This window comes from Pleurodeles waltl, chromosome 3_1, assembly GCF_031143425.1.
Source record: "Pleurodeles waltl isolate 20211129_DDA chromosome 3_1, aPleWal1.hap1.20221129, whole genome shotgun sequence".
NCBI classification, from domain to species: domain Eukaryota; kingdom Metazoa; phylum Chordata; class Amphibia; order Caudata; family Salamandridae; genus Pleurodeles; species Pleurodeles waltl.
In genome coordinates, this window is record NC_090440.1 from 1,120,203,328 (window position 1) to 1,120,227,270 (window position 23,943).

The following is a 23,943-nucleotide window of genomic DNA, read 5'->3' on the forward strand; positions in this document are numbered from 1 at the left end:
TGGATGGATAGCTGGATATTTGAGTGAAAAGGTCGATGGATAGATCAGTGAAAGGGTAGATGAATAGATGCATGAATGAATGAGTGACAGGATGGATGTAAAGATGGATGAGTGAAAGGGAGAAAGGGTGAGTGGTTGAATGGATGAGTGAAAGGGTGAAGGATTGATGGATGAGTAAAAGGGTGGATGATGGAGGATGAGAGAAAGGATGGGTGAATGGATGGATGAATAGATGGATGGATGAGTAAAATGGTAAATGGATCAATTGATGAGTGGATGGATGCATGGATGGATGGAGTAAAAGGTTGGATGAATAGACAGAGTGAAAGGGTGGATAGATGGATTGAGTGAAGGGATAGATGTAAGGATGGATGATTGCAAGAATGGATGGATGAGTGAAAGGGGGTAAATGGATGGCTGGGTGAAAGAGTGGATGAATGGGTGAGTGTATGGATGGGATGGAAGGATAAGTGAAAGACTGGATGGATGGAGTGAATAGGTGGATGGATTAATGAGTGAAAGAGGAGGAAAAGAATAGATGATTAAAAGAATGGATGGTTGGATAAATTAATGGATGAAAGGGGGACGGATAAGAGAAAGGATGGCTGGATGAGTGAAAGGGTGGATGAATGGATATATTTGGTGGATAGGTTTGAAGATGGATTAATAGGTTTGGATATGGATAAGAAGATGAATGGACAGGCGAATTGGATGGTGATAGACTGAACGTTGGTTGAAAGACTGAATAGATGACAGAATGTACAGATGAAATGGCAGATATCAGCAGGTGGATTGAATGATGAAAGGATTAATGAATAGATGCTTGGATGCAAGAGACAAGCTAGCTCTTCTGGGGAGGGTCGCAATGACTTTCATCACTTGTTTGGTGCAAAAGAGCTTTGGCTTAAAATGGTAAGTATTTTAATCTTCTGTGTAATCTCTTGCCCACATTGTTCAGTAATGATTTTCCTACAAATTATTACACTTGCATCTCCTTCAGTATCAGTGCTATCTGTTACGCAAGTCCCTGGTGGGGTGGTGGGACCTATGATTGTACATCAACCTATATATAATACGCAGTGATCCCTTAAGGGTTTGTGGTGGTCCCTCTTCTGAGCAACTACTGATAATACATCGGTCCCACAGACATTTGTCCGTAGTAACAAATAATTCTGAATATGGGCGGACAAAGGATGCCTGGAATCTGCTGGCTCTATTCATTTAGTTCACTTTCTACATATGTTTGTTACTTTAATTACGCCGACGACTTTGTTGATTGCTCCTTGAAAAACTCAAACATTTCTCATCCAATACGAGTGTGCCAATAAGGGGCCGTCCCATATCTTGATTATTAATAACCCTGCCCTGTACCCTGGGGACTGCAAAAGAGGAACGAATATGACACTGTGAGCCTACTGGATCGAGTTTAAATCTGACAACGATTTAGTGATTGGTCTGAGAGGGGTTGTTGCTTTTATCACCTCTTTAACTATGATAGAATATATGGTAGAAGAATTAGAACTGTTATTTGATGAACATGCACTGGAAGCACCCAATATCAGCATTCTCTTTAATAGACGTTTTAATGACAAAAAATCTAAAGAATATGCATATGAGAATGAAATAAGGTTTTATAATGATGCCTACAATACAGCTGCATCAACTTTTTAGCTCTGTCATTAGACAAGTTGTGTTGTGGTGTAGGGGATTTCAGCCGGCCCTCTTTCTCCTTTGGTCTGTTACAGTATCTTTCACATTTTTCTTCTGCTCACTGCAGCATACAAAATGGAGCAATGGGTCATCCCATTTCATCCATTTGTTAAATTCACTGTGAGTGACAACTTTCTGCCCTTTCACAAAGAGTGCATCAGCACACAATGTAAGCCCCCTAAGTGTCAGGGACTATTATGGCAATGTGTGCTTTTTGAGGCCAAAAACGTCTTTTTGCACAATATATGTTTTTGGGTTGGTGAGGGCTCGGCAGCTTTGTCAACAATAACGTTTTGCAAAATAAATGACAAAGCAAGCACTGCCTTTGGCAAAGCTCGTTTATCGCTACCTTTACCCAAACCCTATGATTTTCCTAAAATTATATGTATAATATGCTCACAGAAAAGGGCTTTCAGGCAGTCTTCTTTATAATTTTATTTCCACTCGCTACAGCACATAGCAACGAGTCAGCCAATTTTAGCAATTGGCTAACTTCACTATGAGTGACAGCATTATGCATGTCTACACACAAAATAGTTCCCTTCAGTGCCAGGGACTAGTATGGTTATGTTTGCTTTTTGAGACCAAAATATATTTTTGCTTTAGCCCATGTTTTTGATGGACATGAGCTAGTCAACTTACCCAACAATAAAGTCTTGCAAAAATAATGACCTAACAAAACACGCACTTACAAAGCCAAAAGGCTGGCAGCCCAAACCAGGCCATGCCAGACATTACATTCCTCTTTCAAGCATCACAAATCTTACGATGTTGAATGGTGATATCCTAGACATTGAAAATCACCTCTCCTCAAACAGCAGTCTCTTATTGGATTTTACTTTAATGAGAACTAGAAAGATTTACCTGAGCAATTTGTTTGCATTATCTATAGCTTTAACTCACTGCCCTCTTGATAAAGGTATGGTCAGCTTTATTAAAGCATTTACAATCCAAACATCATGAGAAGGAAATATGTTAATAAAATCGGACACATTTATTAATACCCACAGTAAGCACGAGGGTAATAATCCTGCTCTGCCCAAGGAATTAAGTTAAAATGTGGACAGCAGGACTGACCATTTCTGTTAAAAAATTAGGGTCACACTACTCTTTACATTTTAACTTCAAAGTTCTTCTGCAAACTAGGATCTCTTTACTCACTGCCAAATTTAAGAACTGTTGAAAAAGCCAGAGCTATCGAGTTACACAGTTCCATGTATGATTAACTCATCCAGACCAGGTTTTTCTTTGAATGCTGGATTTAGCAGTCCTATTTAACCCAGTTTAAACCGAGGACTGCAAGTCCTAGAACTCAAAGAAAATTGCTGGGCTCACCGATGGAACTGGGAAACATAACAACTATGTAGACTGAAGAACATTCGGAAACTGGGGCACTAAGTAAATAATTACTAGTCAAAAAATCCATGAATCTTTAGATGGGACCTAATGTTGGATACTAATAATTTGAAGAATGTTTGGCTTCTGAACTCGAGAGGCATAACACGCACTCACTCAGATTTAGATTCTACTCAGCTTGCTCAAGAGTGATGGGAGGAACATGTCAGTTGAGTTATTATTGACTTTTCAAGTCTTCAACTTGCGGGGAAAATATTTCTAACACTGTGGGTTAATCTATGTGACTTACATGGGCCAGGCAACTGAACGAAAATATCTCTGTCACTGGGACAAGATGGCTGATCTCTTGCATTTTTAAACAGATATGTTAACTGATGGGAGGGGGGGTCTGGAACAGGATTCGAATGATACTGTTAAGCAATCCAACACTCATCAGGGGGGCTACCATCTAAAAATAGCTAAAAGGTTGGGTTGAGTTTGCAGTCCCAATAACAACTGCATGAGCCTTTTGACTCTTTGTTGGTTTTTCATAGATGATGAGTCAGTAGGATCAGGATAGCATAACTTCTTTCTCCCTTCCAGCACCTCACGTTTTGACTAAACATCCAAAATCAGCACGATCAGCAGCAGGTCATTGATTTGTGGAGGGCCTCTTTGCTTTGCTATGAAGGGTGCTGCCTTGTCTCACAGAACTGCTTGCCTTGCACCATTCTTGCCTCTATTGCTGCTTTCCTGTGCTGTTCCCTTACCACAAGGACCACCTCCCATGCTGCAGGGTTGACTGTCTGCCATACGTTGTCATGCCCCCATCTTATGCGCCAGGTCTTTCTACATACAGTGCATCTTTATCACCCAGGGCCAACAGTTCTGCTCCCTTCGACTTGTTATACAAGTGCATACCAGGGATTCCTGCTGTTACCCCATCTTCTTTGGCTGCCTGAGATCTCCCAACTCCACAGGTTCTAATAATCGGCTCAGCCAGGGCTGCCTCAAAGCCTCTCTAGGCCTGCTTGGTGTTCTTCTCTGTCTCAGACTGGGTATACACAGTTAATGGCTTTGGCTCTGTCATGCACAGCTGTCATTACTTATTAAGTCCCAAAAAGAATCAAAACATTATAAGGCACCTCTGCTTTGGTCGTTCCATAGGGTTTTTTTTTTTTGGTGAACTTATGTGAATGCAACAAATCTGATTCCCCAAAAAAAGGATCAGCCCTACTATGTATGTATGTACATATATATATATATATATATATACACATCACCACTAAGTAGTTCTATATTTCTACAGAAAAAAACAATTTTGTTTTCCTTATAACTAAGGCGTAGTTTGACCAATCTTCACAAAACGCCCCAAAAACATAAATGGAGGGAGGCAAGTTATAGTTACTTTAAGGCTTTAGTTACAGTTGCTTGAAATAACTGTAACTGGTGAATTTCAGTGGTTTGGTTTGTTTAAAACTGTGTGTTTTAACTGACTTTTTCACCAAACTATAACGTCCCTTTAATGTTTGTTTTTTCAGTGAATTTCTAAGGTTGTTTTTTAATATAAAGTAAGATATAATTACAATTCCTAACTATAATATCACATCAACATGCGGTTATTAAAAATAAATATATATATATATATATATATATATATATATATATATATATATATATATATATATATCCAAAAACAAACAAAGTGCAGGAGCCCCGATTCCATGTAAGCCACACGTTTATTTCTCAATAATACTGGCAGCAGAGATCACTCTCCTGACGCGTTTCGGCATTGTTGCCTTGTTCACAGGTGATTGCAAGTTACCATAGGTGCTTAAATATCATTCAGTCACGTGCCAATTAGCGTATAATACTTCAATGTCCATAATGCATCCTTATAGTCTTTAAAACAATGGTGTAGTCTTCAGTATTGCTTAATAGCGTTATTTCACCACAGTTTCTAATTGCATATTTAAAGGTGCCAAATATTCCTGTTCATAAAGTGGCCACGTGCACTCCATTATATATGATTTTTAGCAACTCGCATCTCTTTATACTCACTGCCATGAATAGTCTCTTTAACAAGTGGAGAACAGGAACGTGAAAACGAGGTGAATCCCTCTTACTTCGCCCTTTCTCACCTCTGTAAACATTATAATTGGTTAAATCCTTTTCAGGCGAGCGAGTCATGCCCCCTAAGTAAATAGTCCACACTGCAAACTCCGTTAAAGAGGGCCTCCAACTCTGCAGGGCGGCTCCACAACACGGGAACGGAGAATCCCGTGAAATTGATCCAAAAAACAAACAAAGTGCAGGAGCCCCGATTCCATGTAAGCCACATGTTTATTTCTCAATAATACTGGCAGCAGAGATCTAAACGTGTGGCTTACATGGAATCGGGGCTCCTGCACTTTGTTTGTTTTTTGGATCAATTTCACAGGATTCTCCGTTCCCGTGTTGTGGAGCCGCCCTGCAGAGTTGGAGGCCCTCTTTAACGGAGTTTGCAGTGTGGACTATTTACTTAGGGGGCATGACTCGCTCGCCTCTGTTAAAGAAAGAAAAGGATTTAACCTATTATAATGTTTACAGAGGTGAGAAAGGGTGACGTAAGAGGGATTCACCTTGTTTTCACGTTCCTGTTCTCCACTTGTTAAAGAGACTATTCATGGCAGTGAGTATAAAGAAATGCGAGTTGCTAAAAATCATATATAATGGCGTGCACGTGGCCACTTTATGAACAGGAATATTTGGCACCTTTAAATATGCAATTAGAAACTGTGGTGAAATAACGCTATTAAGCAATACTGAAGACTACACCATTGTTTTAAAGACTATAAGGATGCATTATGGACATTGAAGTATTATACGCTAATTGGCACGTGACTGAATGATATTTAAGCACCTATGGTAACTTGCAATCACCTGTGAACAAGGCAACAATGCCGAAACGCGTCAGGAAAGTGATCTCTGCTGCCAGTATTATTGAGAAATAAACGTGTGGCTTACATGGAATCGGGGCTCCTGCACTTTGTTTGTTTTTTGGATAAATTTCACGGGATTCTCCGTTCCCGTGTTGTGGAGCCGCCCTGCAGAGTTAGAGGCCCTCTTTAACGGAGTTTGCAGTGTGGAATATATATATATATATATATACAGCAAAAGCTGCAGATTGTGCTTTTTGTGATTTTGTGCAAATCTTTCGGTAGTTTTTGAGAAATTAAGGGTAAAAAATAATTGCATATTTTGACAGTTGGTCTTGTGAGTGCCTTGCAAGAAGCCCGCAAGAGCACATATTAAAAATTAGATCCCTGTGATTGGTAGAGAGACCCATTTTTCCCATGAGCTTTCATGTTCTTATGGGAGAGAGAGGTTTCCATGGGTCCCGCGATGGCTCTGATTGGCTGGTTGTTGGAATTTTAGAAATAAAATGACCACCATTACTGTGTACTGTGATAATTTGGTGTTGTGGAAATGAAGTAAGAAAGCTGTGTAAGTGGGCAGCAGAAAGGCAGGCTGTACCCCTAGGTTTAGAGATCAGGTGCTGAATGGATAATTCAGTGATAGAAATATATACATATTGATTAAACTAATTTTTAAGATCTTGTGGGGCTCTTGCGAGTTTGTGAATAGTAAAAAGAAGTAGATGAGTTGTCAATACACTCTAGCAGTAGGAATGCATATTGTGGTCTTTTTGTTTAGAGGAAGTGTGTAAGAGCTAAGTACTGTGATGAGTAAAAGATGAACTCTTTTTAAAAAGAAAACGTTACGATGTTGCAAGTACTCTCAAGGGATCGTGAAAAGTAGGAAGGAGTAGATGACCTTTGAATACACTCTTGTATACACACTTGTTATTGTAGGAAGGAGTCATACTAGAGATGGTGTTTATCAGCGTCTCCTATTTTTGCCCATTGGCTTGGGAAGAGCTGTGAGTAGAGTTAAAGCTCTTTTCACACCCTGCTTTGCACACGTATGATCTGAGAGAGGGGTCTCAAAGGAAAACCACTCCCACCACACACCATACTGTGTACACCAATCATCTGAGAGAGAGGTCTCAAAGGAGAAGCCAGTCCCTCTCCACACACAACTATGCATACTTGTCATCTGAGAGAGAGGTGTGAAAGGATAGGTCACTCCCTCTGCACACCCTACTACACACACCCATCATCTGAGAGAGAAATCTTAAATGAGAGGCAAGTCAATCCACGCATCCTACTATGCACCCCTTCATCTGAGAGAAAGGGCTGAAGGGAGAGGCTACTCTCCACTCACTACCACGCACACCTGGCATCTGAGAGAGAGGTCTGAAAGCAGAGTCCAGTCTATCCATACAACCTACTATGCACCGTTCTTCTGAAAGGGGTCTCAAAGGAGTGGCCTGGCACTCTCCATAAACACTACTATGCACACCCGTCATTTGAGAGACAGAGGTCTTGAATGAGAGGTCAATTCATTTACACAGCCAACTATGCACACTCCTTATCTCAGAGAGAGGTCTGAAAGGAAAGGCCTGTCAGTCCCCACACCCAACTATGCACACTCGTCATCTGAAAGTGAAGTCTGAAAGGTCAGGACAGTCGCTCCCATACACCCTAGAACGCAAACCCATCATCTGAGAGAGAGGTCTGAAAGGAGAGGCCAGTATATTCATACACCCCACCATGTACATCCATTGTTAGAAATTGGGTTTCTAGCTGTCAGAGATATGCACCCTTTTCAAGTAGGAACCTCAATCCTAGTCAGGGTAAGTCAGATACACAACCTAAATTAACCAGTGCTCACCTTCTGGTAGCTTGGCACAGAGCAGTCAGGTTAAACTTATGAGGCAATGCACAACACTTAAATTACAGTAACACAGTGAAAAGACCATCCAAAGACTCAGAAGCTGGTAAAGCAAAGGTGATGCTCCAGGGCTCGTGGTGATGCATCAATCCTGAACCATGCAGTCAGTGATGCGAATTCCTCGACCTCAGCAGCAGGGCCGATTCATTAGCATCAAGGGAGGATGTTACAGTTCTGATCAGCACAACAGCATTGATGCATCAGCTGCAGAGTCCCCTTTCAAGGCCCAGGACTGGATTGTCATCTCTGGGTAGGACAGGACCCACAGCTGATAGAGTCCAGCAGCTGACCATGGTTGTAGGACGTCTTTGATGGCCCTGAGATTTCAGAACAGAAGGCAAGCCAACAAGCCCTTGGAGTCACTTAAGTTCTTTGGAGGATGTAGAGAGGCAAGTTCAGTCCTTCTCATTCCCAGGCAAGAGGCACCAGGCCAAAACAGCAAAGCAGTTCAGCAGAGTGGCAGTCCCTCCTGGCAGCATAACAGTCCTTGTGGCAAAATGTCCTCAAATACAGAAGTGTTCTGATTTGGTGGGGTCATTTATGTATACGCAGTTGAGCCTTTGAAGTGGGGGAGACTTCAAAGAGAGGCTTAAGAAGTACACAAATTCCCTACCCTCCCTTCCCTGGCTCCAACACTCTACAGGCGGTGTGCAGCCCTTTGTGTTGAGGCAGGCACAGCCATATTCAGGTTCAAGTGTCAGCTCATTCATTCCATCTAAACCAGAATACCGATCAGCCTGGTGATGGGCCACCAGGATGTAAATGTCACACCCCAGCTCCCTTTGTGTGTGACTGTCTAGAGGGAATACACAAAGCCCAGCTGTTACCCACACCAAATGTGTAATCAGAAACAGACAGAGGCCCAGAATGGTTAAAGTGAGAAAATGCCAACTTTCTAAAAGGGGCATTTTGAGACTTACAATTTACAATCCAACATCACCATAAGTTGTGATATTAAATTGTGAGTCCAGAGAAACCAAACACCAAATGTATCTTTTCCCAATTAGAAATTACTCTTAGAGACTGTAACAAGGTAATCCCAATGTTAACCTATTGTCGAGATAGGCCCAGCAGTAGTGAAAAAGAATGTGAGAGTATTTCACTACCAGGACATGTAAAACTTAAAAGGACATGTCCCACTATTTAAATACACTACACCTTGCCCTCAGGGCCATCTAGAGCCTACCTTAGGGGTGATTTAAATGTAATAAAAGCGAAGGTTTGGGTTTGGCAAGAAGGTGAACTTTGCTGCCTCATCCTTGTTGTTGCAGGCCTGAGACATGTTTAAAGGGTTATCGATGTGGGTGGCTAAATCGGTGCTGCAGGCCCACTAGTGTCATTTAATTTACAGGCCCTGTGCACATATAGTGCACTTTACCAGGAACTTACAAGTAAATTAAATATGCCAATTGTGGATAAGCCAATGTTAACATTTGTAGAGTACAGAGAACCTGCACTTTAGCACTGGTTAGCAGTGGTAAAGTGCTCAGAATCCTAAAGCCAGCAAACCACTTTAAACAAAAAGTAAAGGGAAAAGGCAAACCATTTGGGGATGACCCTGCAGAGAGGGCCAGGTTCAGCACACATCACCTGAAAGAGAGGTCTGAAAGGAGAAAGCGGCACTCCCCATACACCCCGTTATGCAAAGCAATTATCAGAGAGACAGATATGAGTGGAGAGGCCAGTCCCTTTCCATACCCCACTGTGCACATCGGTCATCCAAGAGCGGGGTCACAGCTTAATTCCAAATGTATGATCTTACAAGTGATTCACAAGAGCTTTACAGGAAGAACAGCCCCCTCGGAATCCACCCAGGGGATTGTGTGTCTGGCTCCCGTGAGCATCTTGCTATAGTCATCACTTTTAAAAACTAAATAAATGAATATTCATTTATATTTTAATGACTCTCTTATTATAGATTAGCCTTAAATAAAACTGGAGTCATGATAAAGAACAATCTATGATAGATTAAAATGACCTTTACACCTCTACGATCTCATGAGTGTTCCACAACAGTTTAGACACCCTAAAAATAGATTGGTAGGAAGATGTCTCAATATGAAAGTTACAAGAACTGAGGGGATACACAATCTCAACTGAAGTATTGTTGAATTGCTATGATTTATACTCACTCATCATTTTTACAAACATTTTGCAAACTGTAAATCCTATCCTATTTCAATAAATAAAAAGGTCCCTTTCAAAATAATCTGTGCACACAGGATATATTATACAATCATTTACCTATACATACACTGCTAAAGTAATTAATTTACTTGAAACAAAACCTAGAAATTCACTGAAACAAATCTAAGGTTGAAGAAACATTATAGTTAGGTGTAATAAAAAGATATGATTCTGTTTAACAAAAAAACTTAGAAATTCACTGAAAAACAAAAAGGTTAAAAAAACGTTATGAATACCTGGAGGTCTCAGTGACAACATTAACATTCAGAATTTTTAAAAACATAGTAATTCAGCAGGTATAGTTAGCCATTGGCCATTAACCCAATGAGGTAGCACTTACTAACTTACCATTAGAAAGTCCTCCAGTTGGATAGACATTTTGTGCAAGCTGTGAGCTCTTGTTGGATAAACAAGAAGGTGAGCTTCCATTCTGGCCATAATGCTCATTTCACAGACATTAAACCTCAACAGGAATCACTTCCAAATATAAATGTAGCATGTGCCCCCGGTTGCAGCTCTAATTCTGGAAAAGATATATGATTTTAATTTCTGGGCTTGGCGAAGGCAAAGCGTGTTTGTTTACATCATGATTCCATATTGAAAAACACATTGAAATCCTCTGTGGAGGTGAATGCATTTTTCATTTATTAGAGTGCAATCAGACACTCTCACACTCACTCTCACACCCACATAGGCCCTCTCACACCCACTCTCACAGCCACTCTCACAACCAGAGACACCATCAGGTCCTGTGGCAAACCCCCAATGAACATGACAGAGGCTGTTGCGGCGGCCTTTGGATTAACGTATAGTAATGGAAATTACTTTATATTGAAAAAAACAGAAATTCACTGAAAAAAATAAATTCTACAGGGATGTTATAGGAAATTCACTAAAAAAAAACAATGGTTACAGGGACGTTATAGTTTGGTTAACCAGCCTAAGGAAACTAAAACTTGTGCCCTCGCCATGTACTGATATCTACCCCCGATATTACAGCACTCATGACAACTCTTATAACATCAATAAAAATATCAATGAAACATTAGAAGTCAGATTATTAAAAAACAACTGTGAACGGTGGGGGCGTAAGCTATAGTTACCTTAGGCCACGAGTTATAGGTAACTGAATTAACTCGAACTATAAAGGGTGAAATTCTCTGCTTTTGTGCGACAAAATTCAGAACCTAACTATATCGTCCCTATAACATGTACACGTATATATATATATATATATATATATATATATATATACACACACAAACAACTTTTTCCTTCCTATCAACTTATGAAAAAATGCTAAAGCTTTTTCCAAAACTGCCAGTCATTGCTTGCCGCAGAGCTCCCAATTTACGATCAATTATTGTGAGAGCTGAACTTGAGCAAGCGGTAACAAATTCAGGAGTTCATTACTGTGATTCTAAAAGGTGCAACACCTGTAAATATCTTTTACAAACATCATCAGTAACTAGCTCTGTTTCAAGAAGGACTTATGGAATAAGGCAGCATCTTACATGTCGCTCAACATGCATTATTTATGTGATTCAGAGCCCACCCCAAAGCTGTAAAAAACAATATGTAGGCCAAACAGTGAATGACATCCGTGCACGATTCAGGAACTACAAATCAGCAATAAATAACAAGAAACTTGACCAGCCTGTAGCTAGTCATTTTAGTCTTGTGGACCATTTACTATCAGATTTGAAGATTTTCCCTGTGGACATATCTTAAAGGAAGAACTACTGGACATCAGAGAAAACTTATGGATGCACTATTTAAAATCACTGCATCTAATTGGACTGAACATCACTGACAATACCACTTGATTTCTGCATATCTGAAAAGTTCTCAGGACTGCAATGATTCCACATTCTAGTTGGAATCTTTACTCATGATACGTTTTGAAAATCCAGCAGTGTCAGCTGTGCAGCCACTGAGCAAACCATCCTGTACTACCTGAGGAAGGTGGAAGCTGAAACGTTGTAGTGGAAATATATTTTTGTCCTTTGGTTCTTTGGTGAGATCATCTGTTTGAGTCACTTCTTTCTTCGATATATATATATATATATATATATATATATATATATATATATATATATAATAATAATAGACAGTAGCCTTTCAGGTTTAGACTGCCACATAAATTATGCAAAAATGTGCAGAATTAGTAGTTCCCAAGTTTAGGTAGAGAGCAGTTCCTTTATATGGAGTACCCTACAACACTACTGACACTCTAAATCTGCTCACCTCAAATGACTGTTTCTCTAGCAGAATTTTTAAGCACTGGATTAGCAGAGTGCTACCCATGCCAAGTTCGAGAGTGATAAAGCATTTTGCTATTCTTACAGTAAAATCTTTAAGCATAAGATTGACAAGTGTCATACATGCTGAGCTGAAAAATGACAAAAGCCTTTTACAACTCGAGGCACTCTATTATAGTGCTAGTAATACTGCTTGTAATGTGTTGACTATGGGCCTGATTTGGAGTTTGGTTTATGGGTTACTCTGTCACAAATGTGAGGGATATCCCGTCTGCCAAATGACAATTCCTATAGGACAGGGGCCTTCAAACTGGGGGCCGGCCCCCATAGGGGACCTCAAGTGAGCCCCGGGGGTGCCAGGCTCCAGCCAACAGAAATATTATGGAGATAACAGTGTTTTTTTAAGCAGAAAGACATTTATTGAATTTTTGAAAAGGTAACAGAACTTATCTGCAATGTTTAAACAAGTCTAGACATATTAAAAATTGCAAACCTAATTGAATAATTGTGAACATTTTTGAGGGGAGGGCAATTATTTTTTTCCCACTGGGGGGGCTCGTAGTAAAAAGGTTGAAAATCATTGCCGTAGGATATAATGGGATTGTAATAAGGCAGACAGGACATCTGTCACATTTGTGACGGAGTAACCCGCGCATCAAACTCTAAATAGGGACCTTTGTTAGGTTCTCCACCTGTGTGGAGTGAAATTTCAATGCAGTACTGTGTCTTTCTGAATTTTTCTTCTGCATGGGACCTACTTGAATGAAAAATAATGTACACTACATTGAGGAAATATCATATTCAACCCACCTTTAGCTGATATTCATGTGCTGTGAAAAAAACAGGTTATCAAATAGGAACCCAACTTTAAGAAATTTTCCTTAAAAAATCCTAATAATGGGTGATAAAAGAGAGTATATATTGGCACCTTTGTTGTTTAATTTATATCTGGCATGTCTGAGTAATGTGTTAAGTATTCTAAATAATTATTAGTTCCTTATTGATGTTTTCAATATAGCAGCCATGTACTGAAAAGAAGCCATTGTCTCCCATAGCTAGAATGGTTTGCAGCACAGCTTAACCTTTGCTGTCTCATTATTGTATTGCAAAAGAATGATTATAACATCCCAAAGGCAACGTTTGTAGCATTGAGTCTCCAAGGAAATATAATAGCCGTGAACTGCAGGTAGTTCATGTCTACTAATATCTGTGATTAAGTTTTCACGCAGGCTTAAAATGAAAGATCTACTATGATACCTGAAAGGGTTGAATTATTCTGTGGTATAAGGCAAATGTCAGTGGAATAGGAATGATTAAGGTTTTCTTTGCAGCGCTTCAAAATGACCTATTTCACTTATGGTGCATCGGCATGGTGGAGAGATGCCACAACCAATTGGATATGTGCAAAGGGCCAGTAGCAAATGTACATCCAAGCATCAATAATTTGGCTCCAATCTATTCTCTAAAGTGGGAGTTTGGACCAAGCTTAGTGAATACATTGGCATGGAAAAAATATTTTCCTAAATAGTTGTTAATTAGCACATGAAGGTGAATGCTCACAGCTGAGCCTAGTTCTAACAAAAGCCACTCAGGAGAGAGCAAAAGAATAAAGGACATGAGAGCTTTCATGCAGTACAGCATACTTCATTTTATAAATTCATGAATATGTACAGACTGGATGTAAAGTGGAAATCAAAAAAAGTGCTAATTTCCTTGAGCACAGATCTGATTCTATATATTTTGGCAGACTATCCACCTGTACTTCAACATATACTTTTATATAGAAGGATTAAATAAATATTTTTTTATTCAACAAAGCAATAATTGAGGCCAAGTGTCTTTTCTCATTGGTCAAGTTAGGCCAATCACAGCTATTAGAAACTGTAAATAGGTGAAGGAATTTTGCCTAGCAGTCCTGAAGTGCTGTTTATTTGGATGAGTAAACAAGATGGCATATCACATTGTGTTATTTTGTCCTAGGCTGCATAGGCTCTGTGTTTTTCCCTTAGGCTGAATAATCTGAAAACTGGGGTACTGTTGGAAGTAGTTGTTTAACATTCGATGAGTGATAACAGAGAGATAAACTGTTTTTAATTCCAGCCAAGTTATTTTGATTGAAATACATGGATCAGTATGAAAAGTAAGGTATACTACATACTTTATTAACTCTGCGCTATAGCATTGTTGTTTGATGTTTGCAAGTTTTTGTGTTAACTGAGTCAAACAGTGAGATAGATATTTTAAGTTAAAGCAAAATAGAGTGATTAAACAAGGTACAAAGATTCGAATGCAGATAAAGTATTATAAGATTTGGTAAATATTACATCCGGTTCATTCTTTTCATAGGGTTCAGTCTTTTGTAATATGCTGATGACTGCAGTGCCTAATTTGTGACTAAATGTTGAGAATCAGCCATTAAATGAAAAGATTATGCAAGCTTGCATTGCACAGTCTGACTGACGTTTTGACCAAATCCCCTCAAAGTTCATCATAATCACGTTTCTAAATGGGACATCAGCATATATAGTACATAAGGCTTTTTAAATTGACTAATAGTTAACAGATTATTTTGGGATATGTATAACAAACAGTTAAATAGATCAGTTATATAATTTTAGCAGCAAGTTGTGTAACAACACTTATTTGCATAACAAATCATAGCATGCAAACACAATGCCAAACATATAACAATAAAAGATTAAATGTACAATTACCTAATATTATAATACACCAAAGTAAATGCCTATCTAATTGACTAAAACATCTCCAATTAATTACTTATAGTTTTCTGTTTATAAAGAATATATTATGTATTAGTGTAAAGACAAATAATTGATATACTACACAAAAATAACTGCTGGTAATCATGTAGGACCGTAGATAAGTAATCAGATGGAAAATGAGAACCTAAACATGTAAAGCTTCTAACGCAAACAAAGAGTGGTAGACCAAGGGTGAGGGGCTGTTTTTTTATTACATTTCTTTTCTATTACGGGAGGATCAACATATACCTCAAATGGAATACATGCATCCGATATCACATGAAATGCCACATCATTACAATACTTCAAGACTTCATAGAGGCAAAGCATTAAATATACATAATCAAAACAATAAATGAAGAGAAGCATTAGATAAAGAACCAAAGCCCAGAATTAGCAGCAAAAGCCTCCTGCAGAAATAGCCAATACAAACTTATTTTGCCATAATGAAATAGAGGTCCCCAAGTATTACACAACCTTAAATATCACCTATCCCATTTCATTTTCAGTGCAAACCAACTCAAGTTCATATTGATGCTGCATTGTAACTAAACAAGCATCAAAGGTGGGTGGATGGTTATTTCTCCATTCATGTGCTAAACAAACCCTACCGACAAAATCAGAAAAAAGAGAGATCGCATATTACTTTGAGACGTCTTCAATTCTATGCAGCACATTAATTCGAAATATCAAATTCCATCCGACTCAATTCTAATACTACTAATATTAAGAAGAACAAAGCAATAGAATTTCACAGCATAGATGCATAAAATACATTTTAGGTGCTACAAGATCTTCTGTTAACTTCAATACAAATCGTACAACGTAGTATCATCGTAGATAATTTTAAGAGACTACTTCCTTTGATCAAAAAGAACATAATCTCATGCCTTAGTTACTGACCCGTTAGCAAAATGTCTTGATTTCGCACTTAACAATTCTTTGAGAAGCTATGCATCAGCTATACTTATAAAACATTCTTCTAGACTACAAAGTTGTTCAGAAATACCTAATTCCTGGCAAAGAGAATGATTAGAAGTATGTGGGGTAGATGACCTTAGCTGTGGAAGTGGAAAGCTGAAAAAGTTATTTCTCTACATTTTGTGACTACTTTTGTTTAAAAAAAAATTCGTTTTTGAATTTCACAAAGCTTGCTATTTTAAAAAGAAAAATAGCAGGAAAAACAGATTCAAATCCTCATGCACAGTGTTTTAATGTAAAACCTCTCCTGCCAGTGAAGTTGGGTGTGTTTTTAAAATCAGCACATATCTCCAATTACGCAAAGCAAAACATTTAAAAAGTTTACTCAGCTTCGAGTGAAAAATTAGAAACTTTGCCTACCACTGAGCTTACTCTATTTTCAAACTTTAAATGGTAAAGATACTTGACAATTTGGCACAAAGTAAGCATTGTATGTGAGCACCAAAAAGCACTGAGAATTTGGTGAGCGGACGTACCTCCGCTAAATTATTTAAATGCCAAACAAACAAGAAACCAGATGCTGGCCATCTTTAATACTTAACTTTTCCTGACTTCCTCAGGACCTTTGCAGTACCACATGTAGTAGATATTACAAGTGACGTTTTTAAAGAGTCCCTGGAAAAGGGAATACATTCATTTCCCCCCCTAGGTATTACTTGGTCCGGTGGTGGTTATAAGGGTGGTTATTAGTCATTATCTGCTATTACTTCTATATGCATGGCAGGAAATGGATACTCAATACATTTTAGGTTTAAATCTTTTTTATTGAAGAGGGAATGCCATGCCAGCACATCAGGAATTTTCAACGAATTTTGAGAACATGCAAAACAACCTCGCCCTTCCCCCCCACACACCCATCGCACTGGGACACTTAAGCATGTGGCTGGGACTGGAAAAGAATGTCTGTGCTCACTAAGCTTCACTGTGATTGGATCCATTTGTTGGGGTTGTTTCTACTAGTCTCAGCAACCTCAGGTATCTAGGGCACGTATGTTCCCAAAACTCCTGGGACAATATTGTAATAAATGTTTTCCACAGTTCCCAATATGTGCCTCCCTGTTGTGTCAAAATCAGAGAAAGCTTTTCCATACCTAAAATCCCCTCCTTCCTGAAAAGATGACAGATGAATCCACACAGCCCCTGTGGAAAGGGTGAGGTCCAGCACCACCGCCATGTGCTCGAACCGCGAGCGAGGCTTGATCTCAACCCCAGAAACCAAGCTCCACACCTCTGTAGTGCCCAAGAAGTAATCCAGTCTGGCGTATGTTTTGTGTGTGTACAAGGAGTGTGCTCTAGTGTGTGGGTTTGCCTTTCACCACAAGGTGTGCATTCCCATCTCCCTCAACCACTGGGTCCCCTCCCTCGTGACCTCTCCTAAGTCGCTGATCTATCAGTGTCATTGTGGGACACCATATTAAGATACCCCTCCCCCCAGCAACGCCATCCTCTCTTTAGTGCACATGGCATAAGCCACTGCTGTACAAAGAAAGGCCTCCTTGGACTCTTTAGGGGCATACATGCGCCAACTACATTGGTCTGTTCGCCTTCACTAAGCTGAAGTGCCAAGAGCTGCCCCCTAATCTCTGCTACTTTTCCCCCCACTCTAACTTTAAAGGATTTGGAGACCAGTAAAGCCACCCCAGCTCTTTTGCTGTTAGTGGTAGAGTGAAACTGTTGCCTTAGATCATAAGTGGAGCCTATCCCTGGCCAGGAGATGTGTTTCTTGCAGGAGGGAAATGTCTGCCTGTGTGCCCTAAGTATGCAAGAATAGCCCTTCTCTTCACCAGGTTACTAAGACCCTTCACATTGAGGGTCACTATGCAGAGTGGATCATGTGTAGTGGAGCAGCTGGGTCTGCATGTCACTATATTTCCTCAGAGTAAGTACTGTTGGCAGTGTGGAGACAACCCGCTTGTGGAGACCTATCTCAGTGTACATGCACCTGTGTGGACAGGTCATCTGCTCGGTGTAAGTGTCTTGAAACATTAACCCCCAAACTAAACAATAAACTTAAACAAGAACATCGTCCAGTAGCCTGGCTAGGCCTTGCAGCCGGCCACACAGGCAACTATGGGTACATAGCATCATGGACTTCATGTCCGATCTTTCTCCTTCTGTGAATCACCCTCCCTCCCCGCACCTGTCTCCTCCTATACCTTCTTGGTTATGGGGCACATATCTCGCTACAAATAAAGGGAGGCCTCACGATTCAGATTCCCCTCCAAGACTCTTCAGCACTGTTCACCTTTCCTTTGCCATAATATTTGGGCCTGGTTTCAGGGCGCTAGTCGGGGTGCATTCCTGCATCACTGATTGCACCCAGAGCCTCTGCGAGTCCCCTGCTTAGGTTTTGCACCCACTGCTTCTTCATCATTGAGCCCCAAAAGTTCACAAGCTGCAGAAAGGGAACGGATCTGGAGGCGCTGAGCCTCCCACTGAAAGATAAGTCAAAATGGGTGCCCCCAGGAGTAGCTGATGTTCCGCTGCTTGAGGTCAGATGTCACTGGGCAGAATTCCCTGCGCTTTTGCAGGGTAATAGCCAGTAGGTCTTGAAACAATACAAATGAATGGCCTTGGAACTTGAGGGGCTGTGTCTCCCTGGCTCCGCATATTATTTGCTCCTTCATACCTGTTTGCATGGGGATGCCTCAGAGAGTGGCGGACCGGGCCCCCCTCGGTGCACAAGCGTTCCCCAATGATTTCTAGGTGGGGGGGCAAACTCAACGCATTACCTCTCTCCTGGCTGTCTTAATCTAGGGCAAGGGGCCCACCGGTTTGTGCAGTCCTCCCAAGACTATGCCTCTGTTTTCGCCGCTGGGTCTCGTTGTATGCACCTGGCACTGCCCCATTGGAGGCGACAACCCGTCACCCTTCTTGTTCCTGCCCCAGGCCTCAGCCACTGTCACCTGCATCTCTGCACCCCCCTCCGATTAATTTCTTAAGCCCAGTGTGAGGTAATTGGGAGGGGGGCGCACCATATGGGGTCCACAGTGGATTGCTTATTGGGGACCAAAAGTCTGCCACTGCACGTTGGGCCTCGCCGCGACAGCCAGGCTGCAGGTCCCGGTCCCCTCGCCTCTCGCAATCGCATGTACCTGCAGGTTCTCAGCACTGCTCCGGCCCCCTTCTGTGCCACTCTAAGCCTCCTCACCGCAGCCTGTCTCGATGGCTCGGGCTGAGTGGTTAGCCATTTCTACTTCTCCTGCTCTGGCCTTTCCACACCGCAGGGCCTCCATTCATGCCCAACATCTTGCGTAATGTCCTACGGCTGCCTGCTGTTGAGTCGCTCTGAGTCGCTCAGCCTCCATTTGAATAGCTTCAGAGTAGAACCCCTGGGTAAGGCTGCACTAGTGGGCATAATGCAAGGGGCCCCCAGCCTTATAATGGCTTTTGGAAGGGATTAGTGGGCAGCTGAGACAGAGACCGAAATATCACGTCTCAACCCACCTTCATCTTGGCCACGCTCCCCTACTCAATACATTTTGAGTAAGTTTGTGATTGTGAGATGACCAGCAGTGGGAGGCTGGGAAATCTTAGATACATACTGCATCACAGTTTTAGCCAGCACAGCAAAAAGACCACTTTGTGGTAGTGCTGGTGACCGGACTGCTATGCCAGCAAGGAAAATGGGCCAGTTGTAACCAAATTAATTTATTTTTTGCACTTTTAAGTAGCGCAAACTTGGCCCGAGGGCATTAGAGTGCTTTATAAGAATTAGATGTTTTACATGAGAACCAGTGAGAGCAGGATGGTACATATATTAAATTCAGCAATGCTGTTGGATGTAGAGAGAAAGTCAGAGGTATTCCCTAGTGATGTGAACCCAAGAGAGAGGCTCCAGAGCAAGGATTACAATTAGGGGGAGCCTCGGGATAGCCCCGACTGTCCTGTTCTGCCAAATGGCTCACGTCATGCGTGCCACCTTCATGTAGGGCTGACTCTTTGGCCAATAGCACATTTCATTCTAGGACTTGTAGATTCACTCCTAGCATTGTTTGAAAATCATGCAAAGCAAAAAGAATGTAATGTAGTGTTGGCTAGAAAGTAAGGCCTGGCTAAAGGCGACACACTAGACCTGGCATCACTTGGTTGGATTGCTGGCTGGAGCTCGTGGCTACCCCTGGTCTCAGGGCACATGGAAGCAGAGGCAGGAACAGCAAGTAAAGTAGTTCCTCTCTTTCCCTAAGGAGGATGTTTTAAGGTTGAAGGCAAGACTATAGGTCCAACTGGTGATGCGTTAAGGGGTGAAAAGCTAGTATCATGGGGAATGAACTCAGACCTCAGTGTATTTACCATTCCCGTAGGAAAGCAGCAAGGTCACGGTTCACGGGAGGCTGCATGGGTGAGAGAACGTGAATCTTTTACTATATTATGTTTACAGGCTGGTGTCGGGACTAGAGGCTGCCACGGGCCGAAAGGCTGGCGAAGTGCAGATAGAGCGCGAAAGAGACCAAGAGCTGTGAGGCCTGGAGTGAGCGAGGCTGGGCAGCAGGAAGGACAACAGGACAAAAGACTTGTTCAGGACTTTCCCCTCCCTACCCCATGCCCTCCTCTTCCCTCGCTCTGCTTGTGGTGTCTGCCTCTGTGTGTGTCTGTGACCCTTGTGCATATTTGTGTGTGCGTATGTTTGTAGAGCCCGCCCACTCTGTCCAGGCTAATTAAAAATGTCCCCCACACACTCCTCTCTTGTGTGGCAGCCTATTTTATTGTAAAGTGCTGAGGACTGCAGAGGGGACCACCATTAATTCTGAAGTGACAGCTTTTTTTACAAGACTTCCTGTTTTCCAGGGTGAGCGATTGGGCTGAAGTGAGAGGAGATTTCAATTATCCCCTAGTGGAATTTCTAGTGTGCCACCTAACACCGTTTTACATTGGAGGAGTTGTGGTATGTGTTATTTTTAGGCCTGGCTTGGAGACCGCTTTAGCTGTCTCACCTGCTTTATGTTTTCCCAAAGTCTTAATAAAGATACATACATTTATACATAGATGCAGGTTTTCAGTCAGCCCTCTTCAACCATTGGTCTCCTCAGGTGTTATTCACGTTTTTCTTCTACTCACGACTGCATACATCATGGGGCAGTGGGTCAGCTCGTTGCATCTACTGGCCGCCTTGCACTGTGAGTGATGACATTTTGCTTGCTCAAATGTGAACAGTTGCCTGAAAATAAGTGCACTTCGGCGCTAGGCATGTATGGTGTGCGGAGTCACTTCTCTATTTGTATAAGAATGCATTTTTTTTGCATACTGAATGTTTATAAAAATATAAATAAAAAGAAACCTTGCACACTTGATAAGGCCAAACCTTTTGGATATGCCAAAGCTTTTGTTTATCTGATGGCAATTGAGTCTATGTCATGTCTAAGCCTGTGTCATGAGTGACTTCATCAGCCCGTACTGGCTTTTTAGCAACCACACATTACATACTGGGTCTTGTACATTCGCTTTCAGCATTGTACAAACAGTCTTAAAATGTCAGGCATGGACAGGGGTGAGGCTTAAAGGTTAGGGCTGCTTGACAGAAGCATACATGCTAAGATGCTTTTTAACAGGTTTTAGATCTCGTTTTTCTAAATCTTAATAAGGCCCCACTGACATTAAATGCTGGACCAACTTAAAGTTCCCAGTGAAATACACTGGATGTAACCAAGAATGTAAGGCCTAACAGAATAAAATATCATTTTTTCCACAAAAACTATTTAAAAATGTTGATGGATTCTTCAAATGAAGGCTACTTGGGCCTATGGTTCCTGCACTGAGTTGTTTATGGTGAAAGGACAAAAGAAGGAAAATTATATGCATTAAAAAAGAAAATAGGCACTATTTGATGAAAAATTCTCCTCAGCATTTTTCAGAGGTCCAAACTCCACATGCTTCAAATGGATCTGTTAAAAATACTTTTGTTACACTAATATCTACTATGGTACATTAGTCTATCTTCTCCATAGGCCAGGGGCATCTCTTAGCTAGTTTTGGGAAATGTCCTACAAGGTCAGGCATTATATAGACCCTTATGTTATGCCCAAAGCTTTAACAGCATTTCATATACTCTGGTTTGTCATTACTTCCCTTAAAATTACAATCTGCCAATATGCCTCTCATGTTTAGATGATTTTATTGCAGAAACACTAGTGATTTTAAAACTCGTATTTCACATTGATACTGGGTGCCAGGCCTGCAAACAATTTTCTATTGCTCCCAAATATGACGAACTTCTTTTGAGTTATGGATATTATCTAAAGAGATGCCTAACCTCAGTATGATATACTTCTCTTCAGCTAATTAGTCTCTACACATGGACTTTGCCTTCGGATAACCAAAAGACCAAATACATCTTCTGAATTTCACCATCTACTAATCTGAATGTCACCACTGCCCTCTTTTTGTTAACGCATCCTGCATATTCCAGTTCTTTGAAAGGCCCATCGTTACCTGAGCCTTGAAGACAGCAGCTTCAAAAGCGTGTCACTTCTACAGACAGAATGTGCTCCTTACCTAAGTTAAAATGTCCACAAAAATCCTAGCTTCTTAACAAGGGAATTGACTATTTTGTGTCTTTCCATTGTGTACAACCTCACACTGTATCCAGTATTTAACTAGTCAAAAAACGTTTATAATATAAAAAAAATAATCATTCTTGTCCACACTCATAAAAAAGACCTGCCACGGGAAATAATCCCAAATGTGTAACGTTAAATAGCATCTACTAATGTGATCTTGGGATTTTGGTCACAATGAACCCCATTACAGCATTGCTGGATCATTATACTACACTTACCTGCGTGTGTGCATCTACACACGTGGATTTCAGGGCCCAAAAGTGATAATGAGGAGAGCGAAATAACAAACCCGAAAATCCAAAGCGCTGTTGATTAACACGTTTTAAATGATCAGAGGAGAAAGGGAGCCCCGTAGCAACTATGTAAACAAAAGAAAAATAATAAATTTCAAATAAATAGAGATACCTAGCACGTAGAGGTGGCTTTTCCGATGCTAGCGGTATATGGATATTACAAAGCTTGTGCACTATATAATGTGGGTGAAATTCCCCGTTGACACACCTAAACTACTAAACATAAAAAAAAAAAATCTTACTTCGCGTTTGTTTTTCTTTTATCTGATTTTATGGGCTGAAGTCTGTTATTTTTCTGCTTAAGCAAGTTTTGACTTTGGAAACCCGAAACCCATCTGGGTATTTCGTTTGAGAGTCTGTGAGCGCTGTTTGGTTTTTAAGGCTTTGTGCAGCTGGTCTGGGATAGGCCCTGACTGAACGGCTCGTGAACTGTGGCGTCAAGGCTGGAGCCTCTCTAGGCACGAAAAAGACTGGGGGCCTGAGTGCTTGACAAGTGTCCCACTGTGCAGGTGTGGCACTGATATTCACACCGACAACCGGAAGCATCGCTTTGTGGGTATATGCAACTGATTCTGGGACCTTACTAACTGCAAAACCTTCATTACCAAAGTGGATACTTATTTTATCAGCCTTGGACTGATGAACGTCTCTGCAGACCTGCCATTGCTCAAACCTGTGAACTCCATCTGAAACGAAGATCTCAACAGGGGGCTAAGCTGCGTACATGTAACCTACAAACGGAGTGGGCAAATACCACTTTCTCCTATTTAGGGATCTCGTTAGCTATGTAAAAGACAGTTACAACTTAATGAAAGCCAATATCCCCAAACGAAATATGAAAAACGCCTTAATTTCAATCATTCCCGATGTTAGCAGCACGTGAAATTATATTTATTAAGCGCTAAGTCAGGATGAAATTCATCCCTAGGCACCGTTTGCCACTCTAATCTTTTTGCTTTTAATTTTAAAAAAAATGTTCCATCAAGTTCACCTCCTCTTGTAAGTGAACAATCGATGTCGG